Here is an 18,815-nt window from a genome sequence, read left to right as displayed (position 1 = left end):
TGGAGAAACAGGGATGATTTAATCAGGTGATCAAATTAATGTTTGAAGTAATGAGACACATTCAAAATAGTGGGACAAACGGAAATTGTGGGCCATCTGATAAAGTGCAATTCCTGCCAAATATGAGAAAGCATTCAATAAACATAAATTAAGAATCATTTAGAAAATAATTGGCTTATATTCTTTAAATATTTTATAGTCATGAAAGACAAAGAAATCTCAAGAACTCTTCCCAATTGATGTAGACTAAAGAAGTGTGAAAACAAAATGCAATGTATAATCTTTCATTGATTCATGTTTTCCTAAAGTTGAAACATGAGTAGGGTCTATGAATCAGATGGGAGTATTGTACCACTGTTAACTTTTATTTTTTATTTTTGTTTTATTCTGATTACATGAGAGAATACCCTTTTTTTTTTTTTAAGACGGAGTCTTGCTCTGTCGTCCAGGCTGGAGTGCAGCGGTGCGATCTCGGCTCACTGCAAGCTCCGCCTCCCGGGTTCACGTCATTCTCCTGCCTCAGCCTCCCGAGTAGCTGGGAATACAGGCTCCCGCCACCATGCCCGGCTAATTTTTTGGGGTTTTTTAGTAGAGACAGGGTTTCACTGTGTTAGCCAGGATGGTCTCAATCTCCTGACCTCGTGGTCCACCCGCAAATACCCTTTTTAAGAGAAATTATACACTATAGTGCTTGAGGTAATGAGATACCTTGTTGTCACATTTCACATAACTTGGAAACAAAAATAAAACACTGTCTGGATTTCAGTGAATATCAGGGAACAAAGGGAGACTTCAGGGAAGAGAATGAAATATGGAGTCTGTGTTAACTATGAAATAAGTTTGCAAGAGTAACCTAGAAAGATTGTGGAGGGAGAAAGGCAATATGTTAATACAAGGTCAAGAAACAGGAGGCTATGAGAATGAGAGCTAAGGTAGAAAAGATAATCAGAAGAAAGTATATATCACGCAATACAGAGAACATCTGAGGCATCTATTACAGCATGGTGAATTTAGTCAGCCATAAGGTAGCAAGAAAATTAATCTTTTCAGACTTTTAGTAAGTATATGGCATCACAAACTTTTCAGAATTTAACTGTATTTAGGAAATGCTATATTTTCATGAGTGTTTAACCAATAAAGATTCAGGAGAATACTTTCCTTGCACCACAAGTTATTACCTGGCTCATATCTGAGAGCTGAAGGAGAGATAAAGCATTGATTGCCTAAACTATGGCAAATAGACAAAAAGAGATTTTATAATTATAGTAGATATGTTGCTTACCAATAAGCATAATAAAAACTCTGACTTAGGTCTAGCTAATGGATAGACAAGTAAAAAAATTATGAATTTTAGCCCTCTCCAGTTTCATGTAAAGCTCCTTTTTATGGTGAAATGAATCCTTGATATTTTGACATCTATAGTCCAGTTGTTCATTCTTCTCATTGTTTAAACTCTCACAAATTATTTATGAGTAGACACATCTTTTTGAGATCCTATAACTGATGGTTTATCTATAACATTTAAAGCCATCTTCCCTCATCTTTCATGTCTGAAATAGATTTAACTATTTATTTGTATTCCTACTATTATTTGCATATAATTTGACTATACAATTAGTGTTTCAGTCATTTAACTCCAAGTAGGCTTCTTCGGACATGGGCGATATGGTTTTATATTTACCCTTTTCAAATCTTTCACAGTACCAGAACAGTCTCAATTATTATTATTTTTTAATTGGTAGCTAATGTTTGCTGCCTTTATTGCTGCTCTCTCAATCAAAATATACTCTTGGCAAGAGCAATAGGATAGTGCATAATTCACATATCATTATTATTAAATCAGAGTAGTTCTCCTTTTCATCTCTAAATTGCATTTCTTCCTACTCCATCCAGTAATTTCTGTATGGCACTGTCGAGTTTATTTCGTTCTGCCCTCCTAAACAACTTGGTTGCCCTGGGAATAAGTGAAACGTAAGTGAGACTAGACCATTGAGTCACTTCTCAAAGATTTTTTCCACATAGAAAACGAAATCTTCCATTAAATATTATCAACTTTGCCTTGTAGAAAAGTTCTAAAAGTTCAAATAATAATAAGATTTAAATTCTATAGATATCATCTCTTCCAATGTGGAGAATGATGGTCTTCTTTGAGAAAAAAATGACACTGAAAAGCATGAAGAAATACCAACATTAAATTCAGGAAAAGTCAGAAACTTTCTGTACTCTTCCACTATTTCAGATTTCCCTGAGCTTCTTCCAGCTATAGTTCTGTAAACCAAAAATAAAACTCTAAGTCCCCCTTACCAACCTTCTGAATGCACCTCTCCTCTTGTCAAGGGAATTCCATAGCTAACCCGAAAAACTAATTCAGGCTATGATGGGAAGGAGGGGGTTGGACATGCCTCACTACACCCTCCACCCTTTTGTAATTAAGGATAGAATGAGTCTTCAAGTCTGAAATGATACATTTACAATCCATTCTCTCCAAAGCCTTCTACCTGGAGGTTTCATCTGCAAAGTAAAACCTTGGTCTCCACAACTCCTTATCTTAACCCAGACAGTCTTAAGTCTTTAGAGAGTAACTTAACTCTTTCAACAAACTACAAATCAGAAAATCTTTGAGTCTACTTATGACCTGGAAGCAGATGCTTTCACTTGTCCTGCATTTCTGGACCAAACAAATGTACATTTCACATGCATTTGATTGAAGTCTCATGTGTCCCTTAAATGTATCAAACTAAGCTGTACCCCGACCACCTTGGAAACATGTTCTCAGGATCTCTGACAACTGTGTCACAGGCCATTGCTCACTCATATTTGGCTCAGAATAAATCTCCAAATACTTTACAGAGTTTGACATTTTTCATTAACAGTCTCATTTTTGGCTTCAGGAAATCACCAATATTCTTAGAATAAATTCTCCTTGGATACTATTTTTTTATTGAATAGTAAATGGAGCCCAAAGAATCCTAATTTTATACTATCTAGCTTTGATATTTGGGAAATATTTGGCTCATTCTTGAGTCTACAGCTACATTCTTTCCAGGTCCACCTATTTTCTTGCTTGGAAACCAATTTTATGTTATCTGTTGATAAGTTAATTAATCTGTTGCTAAAAAAAAATCATAAGAGTAATAGTTGCTCTTTGAATTTTATGAGTCTATTTCATGCAATATGATTGTCCTAGGTATTATAAATGTAGTTATAAGTATATATATTTTTATTTCATTTGTACTATGGGAGGAACCTAAACTGGATCTTAAAAACAGGGCCAGTGTGAGATAGAAGATATGTCACTTTCTTGTTACAAATTTTTCAGGCACATTTTGTTATTTTAGAATAAGTGCAGTATTGGCACTAAATGCAATGTATTTTACATAATATAAAATAATTATTGTTAGAAACGCACTCTTAAAAGCAAGGAAAATAGATTATCTTAGTAGAAAATTAGAAAGGTAATCATATGTGAATATAAACAAATAGGAGAAAAGTGAACAAACTATTATTCAGAACAAATAAGCAAGGAATGCATATTATTTTATCGTTACTATTGAATAAATTTTTAACGTCCTTAATCTGTAGTATACTGTAACTTTCTAAAGATATTATTCTATATATTCCATATTCTAGATGTGAAGTTGAAGCCTGCAAGGCACTAAAAAAAACTCATGATGTAAAGAGGGAAACCAATTGGATCAAGATGCTGTGACCCAAAACGACTCAGCAGCTAAAGAACTGACCTTGGTACTTTACTATAGTCTCTACAGATAGCATCCCCCCACTTCCAATCCATTGTAGGAAAAATTCCAGGAAATGTAAAGTAAAAGGATGTGTATTTGAGCCTTTTGAATAATTTAGAGAAAGGCTCCTGAATGAATTAGGAGTTCTTTCTTTTCATTCTAGAGGAGAAAAGAAAGAGATTTATTTTTCTCCATTTTCCAAAGAGGGAAGTCAAGTTGAAGAAATGGTCTATAAGAGAAACTGTTGTAAAATTTGTGTATGCTTGATAGGAAGCCTGGTTATATAGAATTACTGAATCTCTAGCTCCCCCGACCCAACTTCACATGTATCATGTATTGCCACCAGAACAATAAGTGCTGAGTCAATCCTTATATATGATTTCTGAATTTGTTTTTCTGTATCCATGTGGGAGAGGGAGGGGAGCATTTGGAAAGGTCAATCATCATCTGAATATTCTGAAAGTAGGATGCTAATAGAGAAGCTCATTCTATGACATAAATCTGGTGAAACATGTAGAGTGGTCATCTACGGTTCAATTTCCAGTGACCTTAACCAATGAACAGGAGCTGACTGTGACTCAGGCCTTAGAGACAAGTGAAGAGAGAGAGAAAGATATAGTCATTGTAGAGTTTCATGTTAAATGTAGTGCCTCTCTCCCCCTTTTTAAAGGAAAGTAGAAGATGCTGAATACCAACCAAATAAACCATGCACAACATCCACATGGATACTGCTACGCAAGCCAAGGTCACTATCAAAAAGTTGAAACAGTCTGAGGTACAGTAAGGCTGGGACATATATCTCCTACTGAATTATTGCTGGGAATGTAATTCAACATCTAAACCACTGGATCATGAAAATGAAAACCATGAAAACCATCTACAGTCAAACAACTTAGTATCCACATTAGCATGGATTTACTAATTGATTCTTGATATTAACATGATTATTGTAATCAACACTTTGCTTTAACATGGATACTATTTCAGAAAAGTATTGCTCAAAAAATAAAGTTGCAATAACTTCATTTGTTTCAATTTCCTGAAAATGTATTTATATTAGCAACATCCTACTCAGCTTTCTGTCATATGGGTAAATGGGCACTTCTCAAAATAACAGCTATCACTTAACTATTAACTTGATTGGTGTGTTCATCAATTCTAAACAATTATATCATAAATTTTGCCTAATCTCAGTTAGGCTTCACAGTGAGTGGTCCGCCTTAAATCAAACCTTATCAATGTTCTACTTTTGATGTTGGTCTTCTAGTATATTACAAAGTGGAATACAGTGAGCATAAACTTGGCTTAACATGATTATTTTATTTTGATGATTTCTTCCAGGGAGTCTTCACTTAACAGCTATAATAGCTGAATCTACTTTTTAATTGTTTTGGCTAAGATTTAGTATACTGAAATTCCAAATAGTTACCTATTTTATGGGATTTATATATTACAGTAGCCATGACATTACATGCAGCCAATATAGTCATATAAAAAGAGGAATTTTAAGTGAAAAAAAGGAAGATACACAACAATAGGTACAGAATGCTTTGTTTGGGGAAAAGAAATCTATGCATGTATATGGGTGCATGTGATAAAAATATTTACAAGCATGTATAAGAAACAAGTGACAGTGTGTATACTTAGAACATAGGTAATAAAGTTAGGGGTATGTAGGATAACTTTTTATATTATTCTCTTTTCTATTTTAGTGGATTTTAAAGGTGAATTTATGTATTATTTGTAGCTGAAAATATTGTGTATGTTTTTGCAAGTGATACAATAAAAAGACCTTTGAAATAAGAACTAAGAAATATTGTTTAAAGTTTGACATTGACTAATAACTAAGAAGTTCTTTAACTTCACTGGGCCCAGTTTTCTCACTCATATAAAGAAGATGATCATTTTTCATCATTGTTTTCCACTATTTTCTATTATGAAATCATATTTAAAACTATGTAACTGAGTATAAATATAACTACTTTTATATTTTAATCTCAAATAACTGAGTAGATATGTAATCTGAATTCAAATGTAGCTTATTCTCCTAGTCATTCTGTAATAATTTTTGATAAACGTATGCATCCTTGCATAACTAGAAAAATTCAGATAATCTATAAACTTAAAATTAGATGGTGTCTATAATTGATTGGTTTATTTCTGTAAAATACATTGAATATTTTGGATTCAGAATTCCTTCTTGGTCAAAATAATTGAAAAATATCTTAGAATGAAAATCTATTACTGTGAAAATGCCAAAAGTACTTCATTATAGTAGGATAAGTTGTTTAGAATAAGTTGTATTAGTTTTATGTTGCTTCTATAACAAAAAAAAGAACTAGTGCAAACTTAGTGGCTTAAAAGAACAAGTCTATAAATCAGAAATCCATTACAAATCTTACAAGTCTAAAACCAAGATGTCTGGAGAACTGTGTTCCTTACTGGAAGCTCTAGGGAAGAATCTGTTCTCATGCTTTAAAAGGACATACATATTCCTTGGTTCATGGGCCTATTCCTCCGTCTTCAAAGTCTGAAACAGAAGTTAAGTACTTATCATGTCTTATTACTCACCTCTCCTTTTTTCTCCCTCTTCTACTTCTAAGCTCACTTGTAATTACTTTGTGCCCACTTGGATAATTCAGGGGTAGCTACCCATTTTAAAGTCAGCTGGTTAGTAACCTTAATTTTATCTGCAACCTCAATTTCCTTCTTCAATGTACCCTAACGTATCTACAAGTTTTCAAAATTAGGATGTGTGCATCTTTGAGGGGGTCATTATTCTGCCTATCACAAGTATGTTTTAATCTTTTTCTAAAGTTTTTTTTCCAAAAATAGATGAAACACTAAAGTGTTTGCTACCTATTTCAGTATTTATTACTCTAAATGTCAAGACAGTTATAAATGCCTCAGTAACGTCCCTTTTCGCTAAAAAATAATTCATCTTATTTGACTCTCCTTGAATATGCTGATGTGAATGTCAGCAATTCTTATGGAAATCCCAGTCGCATAAACTTAAAAAGGCAATCAAATCAGCCATTAGGCAGGAGACCCAATTTTCAGAAATCTTAGTTCACAAGTTCTCTTGTCTATTGATCTTTCTTTCTCCTTGCTTATTGCACCTACCTTCTGTACTATGGATCATGTTGCCTGTTGTTTTCTATACACAATCCCAGTATTTTCACATTTATTTTTTTAAAGTTTTAAAAGAAGAAAAACATTTTTATAGCAATATGAAATATGTAGTTAGACTAATATGACTTTAGCTCTTTGAATGGAAAGCCCAATTTTATAGCATACTCATGAAGAAATTTGCTTTTCATTAAAACAGGATTTTTTACAAATCTTGGCCCTGTTTTTACTAGCTCTGTAACCTCTAAAAAACTACTAGGGTGGGCGCGGGGGCTCACGCCTCTAATCCCAACACTTTGGGCCGAGGCGAGCAGATCACCAGGTCAGGAGGTGGAGACCATCCTGGCAAACACGGTGAAACCCCATCTCTACTACAAATACAAAAAAATTAGCCAGGTGTGGTGGCATGCTCCTGTAGTCCCAGCTACTTGGGAGGCTGAGGCAGGATAATTGCTTGAATCCGGGAGGCAGAGGTTGAAGTGAGCTGAGATTGTGCCACTGCTCTCCAGCCTGGGTGACAGAGCGAGACTCCATCTCGAAAAAAAAAAAAAAATGCTAATGTATTTTAAACTTTAGACTTCTTTTCTGAGATGCAAGAAGAATAATCTTTCTTTAATGAGGTGTTTATAAGGACAAAATGACACAGTGTCTGTAAAATGCTTAGCATATTACACCACCTTGAGTAAAGTTTGAATAAGTATGTTTTATTTTGAATATTACGTTTATTTAGGATAATAGAAGAATGACACTATGAAACAGTGATTCTCAGCTGTCATTACACTACACCACACAGCATGCACAATCTCCTGAATGAACAATTGCCCTTTATTTTATGTTGTGGGATTATGTAAAATTTCACATTATAATGATAATTGTAACTCTTTGCAACAGACATCTTAGAAACAAAGCAGTGTGCCATGGGTCATGGTTTAGAAATACAGGGTAGAGAATATCTAAAGTTGGTTGAAGAATAAGTTCTAATTACCATAGAGTACTATATACGTAAAAAGAGTACTGGGGAATAAGAACTTTGCAAATAAAAGTTGAGATGTAACTGAGAGTGCGTTGTGTAGCATTCACTATAGAGCATTATGTAGACAAAAATAGAAGCTGTCATATTCTTTCTTGTAACTTATTATTAGAAAAGTGGTATAAATACATATAAAATGGTAAAAGCCCACATAGTTTAACTCAAAATTTAAAGGTAAAAAATACTAATACAGGGTATACTTGGGTGGAGATTAATTTTTGTGTAGATTTTTAAAAGCTATGATTTTCTAAAAATAACACGTTGCTTTTATAATCAGTAGAAAATACTTGATGTCATTGAAAAACTTAAATACTTTCTACAATATTAGGCTTTTAAAAATTAATTAAAAATTAAAAATGAGGGTAATGTGAACATAATTAAATCATGTAAGTTTGGCATTTATCTACTGAACAATTATTTATATCTGGCCTAATTTGTATCACATACTATTGTAGTATGAAAAATAATATAATTGAATACTGCATTAAGCTTTAAAAGATAGAAATATTTCATTAGAGTACAAAATATCAAGACTGTATTTAATAATGTGACATAATTTCACAAATAAGTTTTTCAAATTTATCCAACTAAATACAGAAATATGGAATTAATATTATTAGACAATAAATAAATATGCTAAAACCCTATAATAGAAAGTATTATTTCCATTTATATATCCTTTTCTCATTCTTAAGACCAAATAACATTATGGTTTCAAATTGTTATAGAAAACTTGTATTCTGAGATTTTCTATGTACTATTTTCTTATTTTTTCAAATGACAATAAGCTTGAAATAATATGTTTTTCAAAGGTAGAATGTGATGTCTTGATAGATGTTGAATTTTCATTACTCTGTGTAATCGTTAGGATGATCATTTGACAAAAGCTATGTATAGAAGATATAATAATCATGCGACATCTGGCATTAAATGACTTTTAATGTGCTTCATAAGATACAGACATTCTAAATATAGTTATTTATTAAGTCTTAATACGTTTTATATTTCAGAATTCTAAAGTTCTGTTAAACTTTCTTATTTTCTTATAAATTTAAATTTATAAATTATAAATGCAAATGGAATTTGAAATGTTTTAAGTTTCAAAGGATTGTGATCTTGTGTAATAACTTGCATCACATTTTCATAAGGCAACTTATGTCTACATTTATACATTTCAACAATATAATTTCCAGTGATTATTTATTTTCATCTCTAATGATTAGAAGCTCTCCACGATATGTCATAAAATAATAAATGTTGACAATGGTGGAAAGCTTTTACATGTCCCTTGTTGAAATGAAATAGTATGACATATAGTTGTTTCTTCCAACTCTATTAGTAAAGAGATTCACAATTTTATTATAAACCATAAAAGATTCCATGCCTACTAAGGGTGAGTCAGGCATGGAGCGGTGAGGGGTATGTGAGCAAGTGTGGGATCTGGCCATTGCACAGTCAGACACGCCAGCTGCTGCAGTGCGGTGGGCAGCTCCAGGTTCCAGAATGGGTGACAGCTCTCTGTGAAGCTACAGCTAGACCAAGTGCAATGCAAGCAGCTTCAATGACTGGCACCAGGGAACACGGTGGTGCCCAGAAGCTTGGAGATGCCAGGAACCACAGGGCCCCACAAAGGAATTCGTAGCCCTAACTCAGGGAACTCCCAAGTCTCAGCTCTCCAAAGGGCTGTAGCTCTTCTGTCCTTCTCTTTACCCACAACATGGCGAGCAAGGGACATGTTTCAGCCCTGTTTGTGTTACAGCTCTTTTAGCCCTGCCATTCAACAGGTCCTGCCTCCGGAAAGAATGAGGTACACAGATAAGTGGAGGGGGTAGCTCTTTTCTGCAGCCAGGGTCTCCCAGTGAATGTTCAGCTCCTTCAGGAGAGGCGACCCTTGAGTAGGAAGCTCCTCTCTGCAGGCAGGTTGTCCCATTGTCTCTGTAGCTCTCAGCTGAGAGGAGGTCCTACAGTGGGTACCTCCTCTCTAGAGATGGTAGTCCTGATGTCTGCTCAGCTCTGGCTGAGCCGGGGGCTTTTATGGACCTCACAGGGGAGGAAGTCTGTGCCAGTTGGCCCATGGGTGGCCGTGGGCAGGCCCAAAAAAGGCACCACAAGTTCATACTCTGCTTAGTGGGACTGGCAGCTGGAGGACTTCAGGTCCTCCCTGGCCTGAAGGTGGTCACTAACTGGGGACCTGCTCCCTTCCACCAAGGAACCTGTCTGGCTCCTGTTGCTATTCATGGTGCTCAGGCTGTAGGTGTCAAGCAGCACCTGCAGACTGGCACTGAGCTGCCCACAGCACCACCTCGGCTTCACTCCTATGCTCCTCAGCACCCAAAGTCCAGAGGGAGCCAAGGTAGCAGTGGTCTGGCATGTCAGCACTGCCCTGGGGGTGGGCACACCCAGCCAGGCTGCTACAGTGCCTGGGCTCAGCCCCAACTTTGCTCTGATATTAGAACGGGCTCTGACAGCAGGGAGACTCCAGGCAGCCTGAGCAGGGACTTTCAAGCCACCAAGGTCAAGGGGGACCTTCCTGGGCCTCCAAGAGTACAGAGATGCCTAGGTTCACAGATGCAACTTGGCTGTCTGCAGCTGTGTTTGAAAAGGCAGGGTTCCTGACTGCTCCATGGACTTGGAGTGGGAGGTCCAGGTGTTCAGCTCTGACTTGAGGAGCTGCAGTTGCGCATGGGAGGGCTGGGCTTCCACCTGCTGCTGGGGTCCAAGAGCACAGGGATGCCCAGGTCCACAGCCATGGCTTGGGCAGCTGCAGTGACACCCAGGGAGCTCCTGCCCCAACTCAGAAAGCACAGGGATCCTGCTTGTCCCTGGCTCCTGCCAACTCCATGGAGCATGCAGCCCCAGCCATGCCTCCCTGCTGCAGCAAGCATGATGGCAGCAGCTGTTCCAGGTGACCTAGAGCTGCCTTCAGTATAATACATTTTATAGTAATCTAAAAAGTTTTATCGACTATGATAGTGGCAATTGCAAATTTCAATAAAATATATTTGGTTGTTAAAAATAGGACTAAACTATTGAGAAATGCATTGCCCTTTGAAAAATTTTAATGGCATACATTATGCTTTTTTTGCTTTTTAAAAAAATACTGTTTTGAATTAGTAATCAGTAAAACATTTGGAGTATGTTTGTTTGACTGAAAGCAAAAATTAACTATGTTAGATATAGCCCCTGTGGCACCACACGTTCTGTGCTTTTTTTTCTTGGTGGATTTTCTTTCAATAAAAATCAAGGCTAAATAATCACTTCATGGAGTATTCAGCCACATTATTTATCTCATTTATTAATTACCTCAACTTCAATTGTGCTTATGATAAATATTATAGTTTATGTAACTTTTTAATTTCATTGGGGGTTGCAAAGTAGAGTTAGAAATAAAAACTTGACCATTGATAAATTTAAAAAAAAAAACGCTTTACCTAATGTACATAGTGTAATGTAAAAAAAAAAAAACAAAAAAAACTGTACCTAAATAAAAATGGAATAAAAATAAACAACGTTTATTTTTATAAGCATGAGAATAAAAGGGAATGGAATAAAAAGAAAAGGGTAGGGGACACTAAAATATTCATTTAACCAGGTGTTGTTCATTTAGGTGATCACCTGGCAGAAACATTGTGTAGAGATACATTTCGGATCTGACTAGAATTATATCTTTATATTATTTCGGATTCTAACTCTAATCAATTTTATTACATATTACCTTTCTTAATTTATGCTTATAATACATTTGGAGTCAGGGATCCATTTAACTCTTAGTAATTTAATTATATTAGATAATGTATTCACTTTTCATTATTCTGCTAGTAGCTCTAACAATGCAGACTCAATGGTGCTTGCAATGAGATGGGAAAAAAATTGCTTGTTAAAATTACCATGTTCTTCTGTTCTGTTCCTGTGCCTTCCTGCTTGCTTGCCTTTCTTTCTTCCTTCCTTCCTTCTTACATTACAAATCTCAATGAGACAAGAATAATTAGGCATTTCAAATATTACATGTGTAACTTATTTGTGAAAAGATATTTTTAAAGATGAAAAACAGAATCTCATTACAGATGAGCATTAACATATTAACTATTGCAATCAATTTTCAATATAGGAAACCCTAACTTTGAGCTGTAATTGAACAAAAATGTTATCCATCCCCCAATACTCCTATTCTTCTCATTGGCAGACTTGTATTACAAAAGTTTTGCTCAGTCATTATTGTTGTCATTGCTGTCATTTTGTACTGAATTGTGTTTCCCAAAAAATTCCCACATTGAAATAATAACCCCCAATGCGACTGCATTTGGAGATAGGGTAGGGTCTTTAAAGAGGTAATTATGGTTAAATAAAGTAATAAAGACAGAGCTCTAATGTCAAAGCATTTGTGTCCTTTTAAGAAAAGGAAGGGTGAGCATACGGTTGAAAGGCCATGTGGAGTCACAGCCAGAAGGCAGCCATCTGCAAGCCTAGGAGAGAAGTCTCAGGAGAAACCAAAGCTGCCAGTCCTTTACATTAGACTTCCAGATTCCAGGCTGTGAGAAAATAAATTTCTATTATTTAAGCCACCCGGTCTGTGATATTTTGTTATGGCAGCCTAAGATGACTAATACAATGATGTGTTTGGATTTTTAACAATAAGTTATTTGTGGAAATTTGTTTTCTTCGGTTGATATAAGCATGTCTACACAACAGTCTTTAATTTTGCTTCTTGGCTTACAAAGCCAAAACACTTAGTACATGGCCATTAACAGAGTCAGTTTACAAAGTTTTTCCCTAAAGTACCACTTCTCCTCTCTGAACTCTTATAAGGATTTATCTGACCTTTCAAAATAACATTTTCTACAATTTACTTTAAAAAGCATGCTATTTTATTATTTACTTTATCACTGCAATTAAAGAGAAAACAACTTGAATCAAAGAACAACATATTTTATTTTCCCTTCAGTGACCTAAACCTCTTCCAAGAAGTGCTTAATAAACAATTGTGAATTAATTATTACAGGAAAAGAAAGTAAATGCAGATATTCTAGAAATGGATTCACTTCCTGAATTATTTATTTTAGAAATTTATCCAGTTGTTACTCAGCTTCCCAAGCCAGGAATCTAGAAACAAGTTTCTTTTACTTTTCTGTTTCATATTTCCACATGAAAAAAGAAATCAGCAAGTTGGATCAATATTACCACTGTTCATATTAAATACCCCTCTTCTTCATCCCCAGCATCATCACTCTACTGTGGATTACCTTGACCTTTATTTTTCTGAGTAATTACAACTGTCATGTATCTGGCTCCCTGTATCCATCTCACTCCATTTCTGTTAATGTTCCAATGACAATTACAAAAACTTTTCGAGGTATGAATAGCCATGCCATCCACCTGCTCCAAATATTTTGCAGCCTTTTCCATTCTCTTTGGTGAAAAAGTTATTAATTCTTACTTTGGTATATGCGTTATCATATAAATATCTTGTTTTGAATCTTGGAAATGGAAACTAGTCTGGAAATTTCACAAAAACTGTGTAGTAGGGTGGTGGTGGTATGGGAAGTTAAATGTGATTAAGAAATCAAAATATTATCTATGACCGAAGTTCATAACTTCACTAATTGACTTTGGCTCCTTTTAGTTAATTTTGTTTACTAAGTTATTGATTTTCTGTATAAGAGCATATTAATCAGATATAGAAACAAGATATATGAAAATTAGTAATGCACGTCAGTTCAGCAAAAAACTCAAGCCAGTACATTTTGCCTTTCACAGTACACTAAATTAATCTTTTAATATTCCTACTCTTCTATCTTTATTGAGGAATCATCCAGTGGGAAAAATTAAAAGCTTAGTGATATAATCTACTCATCTAAAATATGCTTATTTTCAAGATATAAAAAATAAATATTAATATAAATAATAAATATGTTAATATTAATAGGCAATTTGAAGCATTGTTTGCATTCCTAAAGAAATTGGAATATATTCAATATATTCTAAACCTTTTTAGGAGTCTGACATTGCTAAATATTGAATTAGTTTAAATGGAAAAAATATCAGAAAGAGAAAGAGAGAAGGAGAGAAAGAAAAATAGAGAAGGGGGTACAAAAAGAAGAGGGAGAGGAAGCTAGGAAGACAAGAAGAGAAATGGGGAGGGAAGGAAATAAATATTAATAGAAAGATAACCCATTTTGAATTCCAATGACTAAACCTAAGAAAGAAAAAGGGGCTGGAAATTAGTAGATCAGCATTGTTGAGTTAAAAATAACTGTCTCTGTAAGTTTGTGTTACTCTAGAAGAATGCCATAGATGGTAGCTTAAACAACAACAATTTATATCTCCGAGTTCTGGAGCCTGAGATATCCAAAATCAGGCTCTGGTAGATAGAGCTGGTGTCTGGCAAGGAACCTTCTGGTTGGATGTCTCCTTGTATCCTCACATGGTGGAGAGAGAGCAGAGAAAGGAAGCAAGCTGTCTCCTGTCTATTATTGTAAGAGGACTAATCCCGTTAATGAAAGCTCCACTTTCATGAGCTAATTACCTCCTTCCTAATACAGTCACACTGGTGTTTTAGATTTCAACATAAAAATTTTGGGGAGGAGACACAAATTTTCAGTCCATAGCAGTAACATATTCATAAATGTGACTTTGCCTGTGATAATTGAGGCTTATTTTTATTGTCCCAACATCCTGTTGCGTTAGTATTACTTTTGTTCTCAAATGGCTGTGTCAGGAACAATAAATCATGTGGTTGCACAAGCTAACATGGTACTTAAAAGACAATTAAATAAATTGCAACTTACAACCAACTTAGAATAGAAAACTCAGAGTTGTTCTTCACTAATCTTTTATACAAATCGCTAATACATCGTCCTAAAATTATAATTTTGAGGCGAAAACATGATTTTTGCTTAGTTAAGTGCATGTTCATAATTTTCTACAATTCTATCTAATAAAAAATTAAATATCCCAAATGTCTTTTCAATTTTAAATAATCACTAATAGTCATTTTAAAAACTTAGAGGTGTCAAGATCCATTATTATTTTAATATAATTATTTTACTTTTCTGTAACATCAAGACAAACATTACGCAAAATGGGATTACATAAAAGTACTTTTAATATAAAAGAATTCATATTTTACCTACTAAAATTATATTAGTACTTCTAATATAAAAGAATTCATATTTTAGCTACTCTGTCCACATTAGATTACATATTTTTTTTGGAAATAGATGGTAAACACTTTGTTAATCCAGAAAAGAACTATAAAGCTTGCAAATACATTAATAGGAATAAAGATTATTATAGAATATGGTGAATCATAATAGATAAAAGCGAGCCGAGGGAGCTTTGGACATTCTATTCCATAACAGACTGAGACAAAAAGGATAGTGCAATAGAGCAACTATAGTAAACGATAATTTATTGTAAATTTACAAATAACAGAAAGTGAAATTGGAATATTTCTAAAATAAATAACCGATAAATGCTTAAAGTGACGGATACCCCAATTACCCTGATTGTATCCTTGTATGAAAATCTCACATATATCCCGTAAATGTCTAAAACTATTATGTATCCAAAATAATTAATTCTGCAAAAAAAATATAGACTTGTTAATCTTAGGAGATGAGTAGCTGTCTAGATTGTTTGTCTATATATCATTGGAACTACAGAAGAATGTGACATAGAATGCAGTATGTTAATTTTGTTGGCTTTTGCCTTTCCTCATTTCTTCCTCTTGAAGTACAATATAAAATTTTATTTTTTCTAATGTATTTATTACACAAACACATGGAAACAAAATGTAAAAATTAATTTGAAAATTATTTCACAGGTAGTCCCATCAACCTGATTTCAGAAACTTTTTGTACATAGTTTTTATCAGGTCAGTAGCTAATTCTGGGTATACAATTCTCAGCAATATCGCTTAGCTGGAAATGAAACAGTAAGAAGATGAAAAGTATACTCATCGGTTTGTAGAAAACTAAAGAAAGCAACTATATTAATAAAGCTCCTAAGTGGCATTATGGAGATTTTGGTTAGTAACAATGATAACAATAATTTTATTTATTATCATTATTCATTGTTTCTGGCACTAGAATAATGTAGACAGCTTAATAGAATAAAGTAGCAAATTATCCTTCTCATGAGTAGAAGATGCAAATATTCACATTAAATACATAATAATAAAACATCATTATTTTAACTATATGCTTTACACATTAATCAGGCCAAAAGTTTCATTTTACAATCAAATTTAATTTAAAACTCAGGTATAAATAGAAAAATACAACAATCTATACATCCTTTGGGAAGAGAAACACTGGGTAAGAATAAACTATTTCTTAAGAAGGACGGGGGGGAGTGTGTGTGTGTGTGTGTGTGTGTGTGTGTGAGATGTGTATACACATATGAATACATGAGCAACATGACCACATTCTCTCCCAAATTAAGGTATGTAGATATTTTTGTTTGCTTTCTTTAAGTCAGGAGGGAAAAAAGCCTGGAAAATGAATTGTAAAATAAGTCTGAGTAAAAAGATGAAATAAAACAGAGATAAGAGTGGAAATCAGTAACAGAGATAACAGAAAAACAACATTAAAATATCAGTGAAAGCAAAAACTGCTTCTTTATAAAAATTATAATAGAATAAAATTATTTTACCTAAATTGATAAAAGCAAATGTTTAAATGGTTAATATAAATTAGTAAGGCTAGACATGAAACGAGGCATCATTAATATTCCTCCTACAAATTCTAAAATGAGACTAAAGGATGATTATGAAATATATTAAGACAATATCCTGAACCACTTAGATACAATGTACAAATTTCTTGAAAAATATAAATTACTACAATTAATTCTAGAATAAATAGAAATCCTGAATATGTCTATTTGACTAAGCAAAGTTAATTCTATGCCCATCAAGTGCACCTGTATCTCATTTTTGAGCTCTTACTTTTGCACTTTATACCCCATATATTAAGGTCTATCTTCATTTTGTTTTCACAAAGAGTGATATATTTTCTAAGTCATCATATATCTTGGATTCTATTATGGTTACTTATTATTCTTTGTTTGGGCAATATTTCTTCACCAAAAACTTTACAATTAAAAATAAATACAATCACCACTTGTTTGAGTTGAAATGCTTTTCATTGAAAATAGCTGCAAACTTTTTTCACTTAATAAGTTAACATAATGCCTCATATAAATGGAAATTTAGATATAAGAGATTGAAGGCATAATTGTTATAAATACTTTACTTAAAGATTGTTATATATTTTTTTCTGCCTCTTAATTCTACAATTCTCAGCTTTAAACTTAATCTCTAAACATGTTGCCTGTGATGTCACTGTGTCTCCCAACAGCATTTGTGGATGAATGTTTCTTTGTTCATCTGCAAAAGGAGATTGAGAAATCTCTTTCCTACTCGGGTACTGTAATTATCTTTTTTGGTTTAAATATACGACCCTGGGCATGTGCACATAGTTATGACAGTAGCAATTTTAGGAAATGTTGTCATTTATTGACAAACCAACTTTAGATGGATGCTTGCACAAAGTAAGGATTCTCTTATGAAGGAAAAGGAAGTAAAGAAGTCGGCCTGCTTGCTGTATGTTTATTGCTAATGTGCATTATTTTTCCTTCCTTCCAGTTTAAAATGTTTTTTAAATCTTATCATGTTCCTTATAACTCAAATATTTTAATAATATATGTCTTTTGTGGATATATTTTATATTACATTGCCTGGCATAATGTGAGGTCTTGTAATTTGCACAGAAGTTGTGACATAGAGGTATCAAAGGCAATTGTGATGAACCTAAAAGAATGCCATAGGATACAATCAGGGAAGACCACAAGCAAAAAATAAAATCTGATGATTTATATTCAGAAGTAAAATATCCTAGCCAGGGTGAGAAAGCACATAGAACACTTAATAGGAAGTCAAATGAAAATAAATTAAAAATACATAGTGCAAAATATGGCAGCGTCATGCAAATATGAGTTCTGGAGGCAATGGAGGGTCCTTGCATAGAGGCTTCTTGGAGGCTTGGTAGCAATAAGGAATGCATAAATGGCTAAGAAACAAAGTCTTACTGAAATTAGAAAATGGTGAAGAAAAAGAAATCTTTAGGGGATGTTAAACCAGAGAAAGGTCCATTTATTTCTATTTGTTGAAGAAATCCCTGTAGCGACAGGAAAGATTATGCTTGAATTTAGAAATAAAGGAAGCCTTCAAACTTTACCACCCTAGATTCTTTTTCTACTGTTAGTCCCAGAAATTTCAACACGGAAATAAAAAACAATATTGTGAATACTGAACTCATCAAAGTTACTACAAGAATAAAAGAAAGCATAAAAAGTATATATTTTTTAAAAAAAACATTCTCAAAACAAAGCTAAGAAACAAAGTAAAACTGTAATACACCATTCTGATATGAATAAAATGTAATTAAACAAGCATTTGCAAAATTGATTTTCAGAACTGGAATAACATCACAAATCAAGCGTAATAAATTAATTGATCAGCAATGGCTATTAACATAAAACAAAAGATAACAGCACATTATGAACTTTTCTATGGAAGAACACAGCAGTGCTTAGTATATAATAGAACTACATAAATAAATAAATAAATAAAACTTTAGATCTATCAGAATTTTACAGGACTTAAAGAGGACAGAGGGGTGTGCTACATTGCACCACAGGGATGCAGTCAGCAGTATCCAGTTGGTGGAAAACTCTCTGGACAGTCAAATGGTGTCTTCCATAAATGAATGTTAAAACAGAGGAAAAAGAGAGAGAGAGAGATGAAGGTGAGGAGGGAGGGAGGTGGTTACAGATAAAAATGACTCTAAGATATAGGGGCTAATGTGAGGATCTTATTTTCATTATGATTTTTAACACATTATCAGACAACTGAA

This window comes from Pongo abelii, chromosome 2 (assembly GCF_028885655.2).
Source record: "Pongo abelii isolate AG06213 chromosome 2, NHGRI_mPonAbe1-v2.0_pri, whole genome shotgun sequence".
Classification (NCBI taxonomy): Eukaryota; Metazoa; Chordata; class Mammalia; order Primates; family Hominidae; genus Pongo; species Pongo abelii.
Note: the sequence above shows the minus strand (reverse complement) of the source record.